The sequence below is a fragment of the Bison bison genome, unplaced genomic scaffold (assembly GCF_000754665.1).
Source record: "Bison bison bison isolate TAMUID 2011002044 unplaced genomic scaffold, Bison_UMD1.0 scf7180017864034, whole genome shotgun sequence".
NCBI lineage: Eukaryota > Metazoa > Chordata > Mammalia > Artiodactyla > Bovidae > Bison > Bison bison.
The window spans coordinates 2,924,831-2,938,084 of NW_011494606.1; the positions used below are offsets into that span (position 1 = coordinate 2,924,831).

The following is a 13,254-nucleotide window of genomic DNA, read 5'->3' on the forward strand; positions in this document are numbered from 1 at the left end:
AAAATATGATAAAAGGCTATCAAATGCTATCTGTATAACTTTTGCGGTCCTTTTCCTCATTTGTAAAGCAGGGCTAAATGAGGCAATCTACATAAGGTGTTTAAGTCTACCCTGAACAAAATTTAAAATCCAACAAACGTAGCTATAATTCTAAATATATTATGGCTAGAGCATCTCCTGATGTACCTACCAGTTTACGTGTGTGCTAAGTCACTTCAGTCGTGTCTGATTCTTTGCGACTACATGGACTGTAGCCCACCAGGCTCCACTGTCCATGGGATTCTCCAGGCAAGAATACTGGATTGGGTTGCTATGCCCTCCTCCAGAGGATCCTTCTGACCCAGGGATGGAAACCACGTCTCTTATGTCTCCTGCATTGGCAGGTGGATTCTTTACCACTAGCACCACAAGTGAGGCTAGTGTGGCATGACTTATTCTCTGTGACCCCAAGCTGGCTCCCAGTGATTAGTGTCTTCTAAATATATACCAAAATAAACCAAAATATATAAAATATTATATACCAAAATATATATGTTCAATAATCTGAGACTTTGTTCAGGAATGACACTAAGATCATCAGTTTATTATTATTACCCGCAACATTTACTTCTTTTCCAACATTGTGTATCAGCAGCCAAAACACTCTTTTATAACAGGTGTTAAAAAAAAGTTTGTTGTATTCTTTTTAAAAATCAGGATTAATTCCTTATTTTTAATAAATCTGCCATGGTTACACAAGATGTTAACATTAGGAGAAAGCTGGGTGAAAGGTATACAGGAATTCTTTATACTATGCAATTCTCTATATTCTGTAATATATATACAGATATATAACTATTTCCAAATTAAAAATTTTTTTAATCAAGAAGATCTTTTCCTGCCTCTGGTTTTCTTAAAACGAAGTGAAAGTCACTCAGTCGTGTCTGACTCTTTGAGACCCCATGGACCATACAGTCCATGGAATTCTCCAGGCCAGAATCTTTTTGAGCTTTTTGAATCTGGGGTGGGTAGCCTTTCCCTTCTTCAGGGGATCTTCCCAACCCAGGGATCAAACCCAGGTCTCCCGTGCTGAGGCAGATTCTTTACCAGCTGAGCCACAAGGGAAGGTTTTCTTAAAACCACTCAAATATTACCAACCACTAGTAGGTGCAAATTCTTTAGCAGCATTTACAGCCTTATAATTAATCTGAAATAGGAGACATGAATTCCAGCAAATAGAAACTCTCATAATACCCCTAACTTATCTTGGGCCCCAAAGAGTTGGTATTCAGTAAACAATTTTTTTTTATTTTTTTTTTAGATATTTAAAATTTTATTTTTAGAAACAAGGGCTTAAAAAAAAAAAAAATCTCTCCCCAAAGCAATCATCCTTTCCCTAAAGCTCTAAAGTTCTGTACAATCAATTAAACCTTCTGATTCTTATTGCTCAAATCATTTATTTAGCAGCAGCCTCCAAGTCAAGCTCAAAAAGATTTTTGACTGTATGAGACAAATTAGTACTTAAACTATTAGCATGAAAATCTTTTAAAAGTATATTTTAAAATACTTTGTATCATGGCTGATTGGTTTTCGAATTAGGAAATAAGAGTTCAGGGAAATGATGAATTTCATTTATAACTATTCAAGCTCAAACTTTCACTGTTAAGCAACAAAGTCATGAAAATTCTGCTAAAACTGTACTTGCCAAAGAAATCCTAAAATACCTAAGGACAAAGTATCTTGCCCCTAAGTATCTCAAAATAGCTTTTGTACTTTGAAGAGTTTCTTTCAGGCATCAACTGTCTAATTTTCAAAAACTTGGCTTTCCTTTTTGGAATAGTACTACAGAATCAGTACTATAAACAGAAGTGCTATTGTCAAAGAATTGATCCAATAATAAAAAGAGCTAAGGCCACTTGTCTTATAGAAAATTACAGCCAAATGCTGCCAGACCCTGCTTTTCTTCCTTCTGGGCCAGTAGCCAGATACTAATCATTTTTAGACCCTTTCTAATTTTTAGTACACAATTTAGTACACAATACCACATCTGAACTAGACAGTATTTTAATGAATGTTCTCTATAATTTGTCTAATGTTTTGGCACACACACACACTTGATTTACAATACCTTGGAAGTACCTATAAAAAAGTGGTAACAGTAGTTGTCTCTGGGGCAACTGTTTGGGTCCTTGAATTTTGTAAGTTTTTTAAATAACTATTCAAGAAATTAATTTATCTATTAACAGAAAAAACTACTATAATAAAACATTAATTCTAGTTAAAATATTTTACCTTATAAATAATGCATGTGGTTTTCTTTTTAAAATTTTTTCATTTAATGGGTAACTTTAAAAAAAATTTTGCAATGCTCTTCAATTATAATCAAAGAAATACAAAGTCAGATCATTTTTGCTTATTAAATTTGGATTCAAAAAAATTTTTAATTTATTTATTTGGGGGCCACACTACACAGCATGAGGGATCTCGGTTCCCTGACCAGGGACTCAAATCATGCCCTCTACAGTGGACACCTGGAGTCCTAACCACTAGACTGCCAGGGAATTCCCTAGAAAAGGTTTGTAAGAGTAATACTGATACTGGTATGTAAATTGGGATAACCTTTCTAGATAATAATATGGCAATGTTTAATTTTTTTAAGGTCTTAGCTTTTGACTAAACATTTTTATTCTTATCCTAAGAAAATAATCAAGTATGGAGAAACATTTCTGCACAAAGATTTTCTTCAGTGTTCTCCGAAGAGGAAAAAAATATTCAATAATTGGGAATGGTTAAATCATTACACATTCATTCAACAGAATTTTATGCTGCTATTAAAAATTCAGTTTTGAAGCAATTTTAACAAAGTAGGAAAATTTTATTATATAAATTCATGATAGGAGGATAAACAGTATACAAATGAGTCAATATATTCATGGAATGAGGAAGACTGTGTACCATTATGTTAGTTAAGCTTATATTTGAGCTGAAGCATTAGATTTTGTGTTTTGCATTTCTCCAAGTATTTAAAATGAGTCCCTAGAAACCTATAAAATTAGGCGGGGAAAAACAAGCTATACACACACACATTCTTAAGTTTATAATACTGCAAAACTGATGTGATATTTAAACAGATGAAATAAAACTTTCTAATTAATAACATTTATGAAAGCTGATGAGAACCTAACTCAAATTACTAAGTATCATTAAGATCACTCCTACTATACAATAAGCACTACCAGCTAGGTTATTTTTTAATCAATAAAAAAGAAGACTCTGGACTATTATATAGTACAACATGAACAAAAATCAAATTCTATCAAACAAGGTTAACAATGTAATTATGAGTTAAATTGTAATAATACTTATTTTATTACAAATAAGAATATCCCTGGAAGAAAAAACTGATTAAACATATAACATCTAAATTAATAAATAAAACCAAACTTTCCCTTTAAAAGAACTGAATCTGCTAGTGGGAAGAAACAGTAATTATTAATGGATGGGTTAACTGTAATTTCTCAGACATTAATCTGTATAGTTTCAAATGGAGATTGAGTTTACCTCGAAAGATTATTTCCACTACTCCACCACTACTGCCCCCAAGAAAATAAAAAATCTCATAAGCTCACCTTTCTGCTTAGCACTCTTCAGTAGGATACCACTGCTTTAAGTTCAAATTCCTTATATTAGTTATAAGATCCTCCATGATATGGTCCCTGCTTTCACTCCCGACTCCTTCCTTCTCTCTTGCTTCCCAGGCTCTGGCCCAGTGGTTTGCAAAGTGTGATCCTGGAACCACAACATCTCCACTACCTGTGAACATGTAAGAACTCCAAATTCCTGAGCCGCACTCCTTCCAGGAGATTCATACTCACACTACAGCTTGAAAAACATGCTTTAACCCTCCTGAATTGTCTGCAGATTCCCAAATCTATCCTGCTCTCCCTCTGCAAATGCAGCTCCCCACCTACAGTGCTTTTACCCCATTCCCTGCTGAGTATCTCATCCACCTTGTTTCCTACTCATCTTTCAAGTCTTAGCTAAGAAATCACTTCAAAAGAGAACTGAAAGCTTCCCCAAAATTAGAAAAATATTTCTCATGATCTCTTTTATTACCATAGGGGCTCTCATTTGCATTCTTCACCAACTAAAGCCATTTCTAAAATTACTCCCTGGTAGCTTAGATGGTAAAGAACCTGCCTGCAATGTGGGAGACTTGGGTTCAATCCCTGGGTCAAGTAGATCCCCTGGAGAAGGGAATGGCTACCTACTCCAGTATTCTTGCCTGGAGAATTCCATGGACAGAGGAGCCTGGCGGGCTACAGTCCTTGGGTCTCAAAGAGTTGGACACGACTGAGCGACTAAGCACGCACACAATCAAAGAAAGCCTTTACTTGACATATCCCAAAACATAACTTATGCATTCATATAAATGATTTCAAACTGTATAGAATAGTAAAAAATATATATATAGGCACACACACACACATATATATATAATATATACACACATATATATAAAATACATATAGTAGAACCAAATTGTTGAAAAGAAATGACATTTTAATGTTGAGAAAATAAAAAACTGTCAACCAGTTCTGAAACTCACACCTTAAAATTAACTATTTTAAATTTTCTCTTTTCTGGATATATTTCACCCATCTTCTGGAAAAGGGGCAGCAACTAATAAACAATATGGTTTTTAAAAAAGTTAACTGAAAGGAAAGAGAAATGTGTAGAATCTGGACAAAGTTAAGTGCTACATGTTTTATGTCAGATGTAAGAACAAAAATATGGACCAGAAGCTGTTCTCCAACATTTTTTAATAAGTTTGAGATCATCTTACAGTACATGATTAGTCAATAATTTATCTTCAATCATGTAATGATCATCTAGTATGTGCTAGATGCTTCTGCCTGCAAGTAGGAGACCTGGGTTCAATCCTTGGATCAGGAAGTTCCTCTGGAGAAAGGAATGGCAACCCACTCCAGTATTCTTACCTGGAGAATCCCAAGGACAGAAGAATCTGCAGGCTACTGTCCATGGGGCTGTAAAGAGTCAGACACGACTGAGCAACTAACACACTTTCACTTTTCAGCATGTGCTAAGGACCACACGGAATTAAGAATTTTATGTGAAGATGTATCTATCTTTCTATATATGGGCTCCCTGGTGGCTCAGTGGTAAAGAATCTGCCTGTCAATGCAGGAGATGTGGGTTCAAGCCCTGGGTCAGGAAGATCCCCTGAAGAAGGAAATAGCAACCCACTCCAGTATTCTTGCCTGGGAAATCCCATGGACAGAGGAGACTGGTGGGCTAGAGTCCATGGGTTGCAAAAGAGTTGGACACAGCTTAGTGACTAAATAACAACAGCACTATACACACACACACACACACACACACACACACACACACAGAAAGGTTAACTATTTTAGATAAGAAATGAATCTTTATGTCCACAAAAAGATAGGTACAAAATTGTTCTTAGAAGCCTTGTTCCTAGAAGTTAAAACCTGAAAATAGCCCAAATGTCTATAAACAGTACAACAACAACATATATGTACATATACATATATATTCATACAATAGAATGCTACACAGCAATGAAAAAGAATGAAGTCCTGCTAACTTAAAAAATGATTTGGTTCCATTTATACGAAGTTTGCTGCTGTTGCTGCTAAGTCACTTCAGTCAAGAAAAGCAAAACTAATCTATTGTGATAGAAGTCAGAATAGTGGTTACCTTTGGGAAGTACTGACTAGGAGGAATAAGAAAAATTGCTAAGGTCATAGAAGTATTCTATACTTGTTGTTGGTGATTACACAATGACATATGTAGACGTTCTTATATCATGATTTATATACTGTATACAATTTAAGTATTAGGAAAAAAAAATTTTTAATGGAAAAGAAAGTTCCTCTCGCTCCATGCCAGCCAGCAAGAAAGAGGGAGGTTAGATCAAACAATCTTACTGCTTTAAAGTTTGATTGTTGTATTCATTTAACAAATATGTGAGCAGCTACTTTGTAACAGGTAACATTCTGGGTGCTGGGGATAAAATGGGTAAAAATCCCTGCCCTCATGGATCTTATGTTATAGTAGGGGATATATAGTAGAAAGATAATAAAAACACAAAGTATGTGGGACTGCTGCTGCTACTGCTAAGTCACTTCAGTCGTGTCCAACTCTGTGCGACCCCATGGACTGCAGCCCACCAGGCTCCTCTGTCCATGGGATTTTCCAGGCAAGAGTACTGGAATGGGTGGCCATTGCCTTCTCCATGTGGGACTCCAGGAAAGCATAAAAAAAGACACAAAGCAAGGAAGAGGGATAGAAGGGTATGCATGGGAGGGATGCTGTAATTTTAACAAGGCAGACTTTTACAGAAGGGGTGATACCTTAATTCAGACCTGAAGGAAGGAAGGGAGGGAGACATACAGATATCTGGAAGAATATGTTCCAGGCCTTCCGAAACAACAAGGAGGCCACTGCAGCTGAAGGGATGTGAACATGGGTTACACTAATAAAAAAAAAAATTACACACACACACACGGCCATATATTCTTTTCCTTAGTCTTTCCCTCCAACTCTTCATTTAAACACTAACTTAAACCAAATCTTTTCTACATAGAAACTTCTACAACCACTAGCGCAGTCCACATTTACCTTCTTCTGAGCTTCTGGAGTTGCATCTTTATATACTGCATTGCAGTTAAATACTTACTGCCTCCCACTCCCAATAAACTAAGCCTCTTCAAGGCATTGACTAGATTTTATGCTTTTCTGTATCCCTATTAGTTACATGGTTGGCATGTAAACAGTTACTGGTTATTAGGCTGCTGCTAATAACTTGATCAGGGAGATCAGTAAGCTATGAATATATTTTTGAAAAGAAAAAAGAGGAAGGAAAGAAACCAAGTCTAGGGAACTATGTGAGTGAAGAGGCAATGAGATGTCTCCATGTGTCATGATCCAAAGTCAGGATTTTCTCTGAGCCATGTCCTTAAGACTCTGAGATCCTTATCATCATTTTTCTGAAAGCCACTCTAGGCTTTTTTCCTTGGCCTTGGGAGTGGGAGGGTGGGGCGAGAATCAGGCACTTGTTTTTCTTTCAAATAATAGTTTTACAACACCAATGGTCATAACAAGCTTAATAACAACAACAAATCTTAACCAAGTACAAAGCTGTGTGATCTTGAATAAGTCATTTAACTATTCTCCTGTATGTCAGTTTCCTCACATGTTAACTCTAGGAGCTGGATTAAGTGGTCTCTAAACTCCAATCAATTTCAAATGTTCTACTTCAGCTTTTTTTCCAAAAAGCTGAATGGATAAACCTTATAATCTACTTCTTAAATTTATAAAATGAGTAAAATATCTATTAATAGTTATAAATACACTAAGAATTCATATACAGAAGGCAATGTAGTATTTTTTTTTTTAGTTTAAAGGACAATTACTTTACAAAGTTTTGTTGTTTTCTGCCAAGTATCAACATGAATCAATGTAGTATTTCTAAAAAGCACAGAATCTGGATTTAGACAGACCTGGAGCTAGTTATAGCCTGCTTCTTAACTTCTTGAGAAAATTAAATTTTTAGGATTTGTTTTGAGAATGAAAGGTAATGTATGTAAAGTGAAAGTGTGAAAGTGTTCATCGCTCAGTTATGTCTGACTCTGTGCAACCCCATGGACTGCAGCCTGCCAGACAGACTTCTATGTCCATGGGATTCTCCAGGCAAGAATACTGGAGTGGGTTGCCATGCCCTCCTTCAAGGGATTGAACCCTGGTCTTCAGCATTGCAGGCAGATTGTTTACTGTTTGAGCTACCCAGGAAGCCCAATGTATATAAAGAAACTATTAAACCAACATAAAAACCCATATACATCAGCAACAATCATTTCCTGTACAGAAAGCAGAAATGGTAAAATATCCACCAAATCACTGATGTACAAGATCTGAAATACTGAAATCAGTTCACAACTCTCCTAGCAATTGCCTTCTCCCCTAGCAATTTTAGATATTGTGATTAGTGTTCGCCTCAAAATTCTGCATGACTTTTCTGCAAGTTTAACAGTTAACACCTAACTCCTACAGTGCTGGTAACCTCTCTTCTTAAATATGAGGGTAAGTACTATAGACCTAATATTAGTTTGCAGTCATAGGGGCAAGAGAACAAGATAATTTAGAAAGCCCAACGTTTTAGAAAAATAGGGCAATACTGAGATCTGCAATTAATTCAGACATTCAGAGTTCAAATCTGTGATGGGAGCCAATTGTGTAAAATAAGCAATAGATATTCAATAAATAACGAGACAAATGTGTGTGTGCGTGCATGCATGCATGCTCAATCGTGTCCAACTCTTTGTGACCCCATGAACTATAGCCCACCAGGCTCCTCTGTCCATGGAATTTTCCAGGCAAAAATACTGGAACAGGTTGCCATTTCCTACTCTAGGGGATCTTTCTGATCCAGGGATTGAACCCACGTTTCTTGTGTCTTCTGTATTGGCAGGTGGATTCTTTACCACTGTGCTACCTGGGAAGCCCCAGTAAGACAAATATACACCTGCTTTTGAGTCCTGGAAGAGAGACACGTACGTAATTACAGCATACTAATAAACAAAGGGAAAGAATGAACAAAACATAGTAAATAACTCAGTGGGGCTGGAAGAGAGAGGACCAGAGCACACAGAAGAGTCAAAAAGTAGGTAGCACTTAAGTTATATCTTGAAAAATCGGTAGACTGTCAGCAAGATAGGAGAAGGAAAGGCATTCTGAGTAGGAGGGAGAATATATAAGAAGGTTCTGAGTTAGGAAACGGTATGGCTCTTTCAGTAAACTGATGGTATTAATACAGTTGGAGCTTGAGATGTATGATGGTAGAAATACAGGAGATGAGCCAGATGATGAAGAGCCTTGTAACCATAGAACTAAATACTGTAGTTAAGGGAGAAGTATGTTTTAAGAAAAAAACACTGAACATATTTGCATTTTAGAAAAATTACCTTGGCAGTAGTGTAAAGGGGGTCACTAGAGACCTCATTCTATGCACAGAATTAAATAAGGACATTACATTATCATAGAGATACTCCATTACAGAACCAGGGATCAGAAAGAAAAATAATAGATAAAATTTAGCTTTAACAGATAAAGCTAAATTATCAAAAGAAAGTCATTTACCTTCATGAATGTATATTCTTGAATTAAATAGTTCCTATATATCTTAAAAAAGAAGAGGTCTAAAATTAGGTATGATAAATAAAAATTACATGGAACTAGTTGTACCCTGGGAACTAGCGACTCTTATAGCATCTATCGGTTTTTGTACATGTAATATTGTAGATCTGCAATATAAAAACCATGGAATATAAACCCTGGCATTAGAGTTTATATTGATTACTGACAGGGACTGCTCTTTCTTTCATTTTATATGTATGGAAACTGAGGCCCTGAAAGACTAAGGAATTATCCAAGATCATATGGTTAGTAGCACAGTTTGAGACCAGAATTTCATGTCTTATGATTTTCTTTCTAGAAACTGGCTTGCTGCTGCTGCTGCTGCTGCTAAGTCGCTTCAGTCGTGTCCGACTCTGTGCGACCCCAGAGACGGCAGCCCACCAGGCTCCCTCATCCCTGGGATTCTCCAGGCAAGAATACTTGAGTGGGTTGCCATTTCCTTCTCCAATGCATAAAAGTGAAAAGTGGAAGTGAAGTCGCCCAGTCATGTCCGACTCTTAGTGACCCCACGGACTGCAGCCTACCAGGCTCCTCCGTCCATGGGATTTGCCAGGCAAGAGTACTGGAGTGGGGTGCCATTGCCTTCTCCGAGAAACTGGTTTAGTATGTCTCATTTATGACTTAAGAATTTTGAATGATGATCCAAAAGACATTCTGGTATTATCATTTTTTAGCAGTGTAATAATGTATTACAAAACTATTTTTATGCTTCATATCCCTCACAAGAAAACATATCTATTAGATGTTCATATGTCTGACCAAAAAAAAAAAATCCCATCCTGAAACCTGTGCCAAAATAAAAGACCTGCTGCCCCACCACAGCAGGAGGGGGCACCACAAAAATACAACTTTTTCTTCTCGAGAGTCTAAAAAAAGACTTTTAAGAAGTTTTTTTAGAAAGAAAAGAAATTTAAAATAAAGGCCAAAGATTAATTTATCTTCATACAATTAAAGATCCAACATCTTTAACATGTTTTAACATTTTATTTGGGCTTTAGTCTTTTTTCTTATTCTGTTGTGTTCCCCTCCCCATCCCATTCCTATAATTTTAGATAACTGAAATACATTTTTCCTTCACTAGTACACACAGAAGTGGCAACACTGACAAAAAGCCTGTGCGACATTTCACAAATCTGCACGGTGACCAAAATGTTTTAATTTCCAGACTTCTCTAATTAACACCTAAGTAATGTCTGCTCATTGAAATAAATTCAAATAGTATAAAAGCACATAATTCCAGTAAAGAATCCGCCTGCAATTTAGGAGACCTGGGTTTGATCTCTGGGTTGGGAAGATTCCCTGGAGGAGGGCATGGCAACCCACCCACTCTAGTATTCTTGCCTGGAGAATCCCATGGATGGAGGAGCCTGGTGGACTATGGTCCATGGTGTCCCAAAGAGTCGGACAAGACTGAGTGACTAAGTACAGCACAGCACAGCACATATAATTAATAACTCCTTTCCATGTCTTTGCAACTCTCTCCTAAAGAATTCCCCAAACACTTTTAAGTTTGATGTTTATCCTTACAGATTGTATGCTTATATAACAGAGGATGCTAATAGCAGTTATATTATCGGGGGTTAATGTTTTTTAAGTGAGCTGAACCCCAAAACTATCCTATTTCTCTCTTATCAGCATCTCAATTATTTTATGTATTTGTTGTCTCTTTCTCTTGATACAGGTTTATGAGAGCTGTAAATCACTGTACATGGAGGTACACACCACACTGTGACACCTAGCAGATAATCAAATACTTGTTGATCAGTATGTTTACTTAGAAATTAGGAAAGCAGCCTTTTTAAAAAGTTACTGAAATCCACTTAATTTATCATTGGCTTTCAAAAATAATGGGGAAACAAAGGTCTGCTTAGGGTTTTTTTGGTTGTGATTCCTATCAAGCATCTGCTCAACTGATCAGTTTTGATAGTTACAAAAGTCAAACAGGTATTTTGATTTAATTTACAACCAAAACAAAAACTAAACTAAAACAAAACCCCAAAACACTTAAACTTTTCAGAGTTATATATTGCTATATAGAATTCCCTGTTTTTTTTCCTTTAATTTTTAAATTTATCTATTTATGGCTGCACTGGGTCTTCACTGCTGTACATGTGCTTTCTCTAGTCACGGTGAGAAGGGGCTAGTCTTCACTGTGGTGCGAGGGCTTCCCATCGCATTGGCTTCTCTTGTTGCACAGCACAGGCTCTAGGAGAGTGGTCTCAGCAGTTGTGGCCCATGGGCTTGGTTGCAGGTCTTCCGGGATAGAACCTATGTCCCTTGCATTGGCAGGTGGCTTCTTAACCACTGGACCACCAGGGAAGCTGCCTTGTTTTTTAAAATGATTATAAAAGTCAAGAATTAAATATATTATCACTAATGTTTCTGGTTCTAAGATCAAAAGAAATATCATTAAAAGAAAACTGCCACTCAAAAAAAAAAAGATTAAAGCAGGCAAAATTTTCTGCCTTGCCATACTCAAATCTGTCTGTTTATCCCAAATTACAGAATTACTATAAGTACAGGTTCCATCAAATCAAGCCACATCAGACTTGATTTACAGGCCTCTATGATAAAGGAGCTATCTAACCAGGGGAACTGTCAAGCTAAAGCAGACTTTCTGACTTAAACATTTAAAGAAAAAAAAAGAACATATGCATGTATACAGGTCATTTTATTTGAATTCCATCTAAGTTTGGGCTAGTTACCAAGGACTCTGCATATGAGTCAAGACTAACTGTATACAATAAAACTGTTAAGCAGGATTCTTTAAAAAGTGTTCTGTTAGCCATCCTTACAGGTCTCAAACCTGTTTGCAAAGCTCTAGCTTTGGAACTTCGAATTTCAATGCGTTACTTGGAGGCTGAACTTGAACCGATTCCTCTACACAAATGCTTTTCAAACGACAGAGAGAAGCCAGAACACACTTTCCAGCATACCTGGCTGCCTAACACTCGGGCAGGACTTCAGGACAGACCTAATAATGCAGGATCAGCAAAGTGGACCCTAACCTAGGAAAGGAAGCCAAAACCGCACAGCCTTCTCTATCCTCAGTGGCTTCCACGCTCACCCGGAGGACATTCGCCGCCTTAAGAACCTACAAGTCTACATGCCCACTTGAGGTGTTGTCTGCCACTCTGGTTCCCAGAGGAGAGAAATCAGCACGCCCCCACAGGGATCCCGGGGCAGAGAGAAGAAAACTGCAGAACAATCCCACTGTTTCTCCAACTAGGCAACAACACGAATCAATCCTTCAACTAAGCATTGAGTAAATCTCATCTAGAAAGAGATCTGTTCCAGGATGCTGACCAGCCACAGACTGTGAACTCGAGATGTCACCAGAGTTCCCTTCCCGCCACGAGCCGATCCAGCGCCTGCAGAGCCGCGCCCTCCCTTCGAGATCTCCCGGGGACCCGCTAACTCGCCCTGTCGCCCCCGAAAAAACTGGGGACCATGCCAAGTTACCGCCCCCCTCTGGGCAAACTAGAAACCCCAATAAAGACGCTGGTCTCCGCCGTAAACCCTTCCGCCCCCAGCAGCCCACCAAGGCGGTCCCGGCCCCTGCAGGACGCAGATACACCGCCCTCCCGCCCGAAGACCCCGATAAACAGACAGAACCCCAATACACTGCTTCTTTATCCCAGGAATGTGAGAAAAGAAGCCCACTCCTGCTCAAAGTACCCCCAAGACCCCGTACATCTGCCCCTTCAGAGACCTAGGACCTTGCTAAAACTGAATCCTCTGTCCCTAAAAGAGCCTGAGACCGCGATAAAAGGACCCCTTGTCCCGGAACCCCGCTATACCACCTCAAGGATCCTGGTAAATCTCCTTCGACCCCAAAGACCCGGGACCCAAACCGCTGCCACCCAGCCGAACCCCAAGCCGGAAGAGAGCCCAGACCCCCAATAAACCGCCTCCTAACACGGAGAAGCCCTGGCACCCGCTTCACCGTCCTTGGGCGTCCGCACCCGGATCCCACCCCACCGCGTCCTCGCCCTCCTCACTCCGAACCCCGCCAAGCCTCGCGCACACCAGGCA

At 38.4% G+C, this 13,254-nt stretch overlaps 1 protein-coding gene across 1 annotated transcript in view; it reads right to left on the minus strand.

Moving 5' to 3' along the window:
• The window catches only part of GLCE (glucuronic acid epimerase), a 109,640-nt gene that overhangs the window by 96,026 nt on the left and 360 nt on the right, over positions 1-13,254 (minus strand). The window lies entirely within an intron of this gene.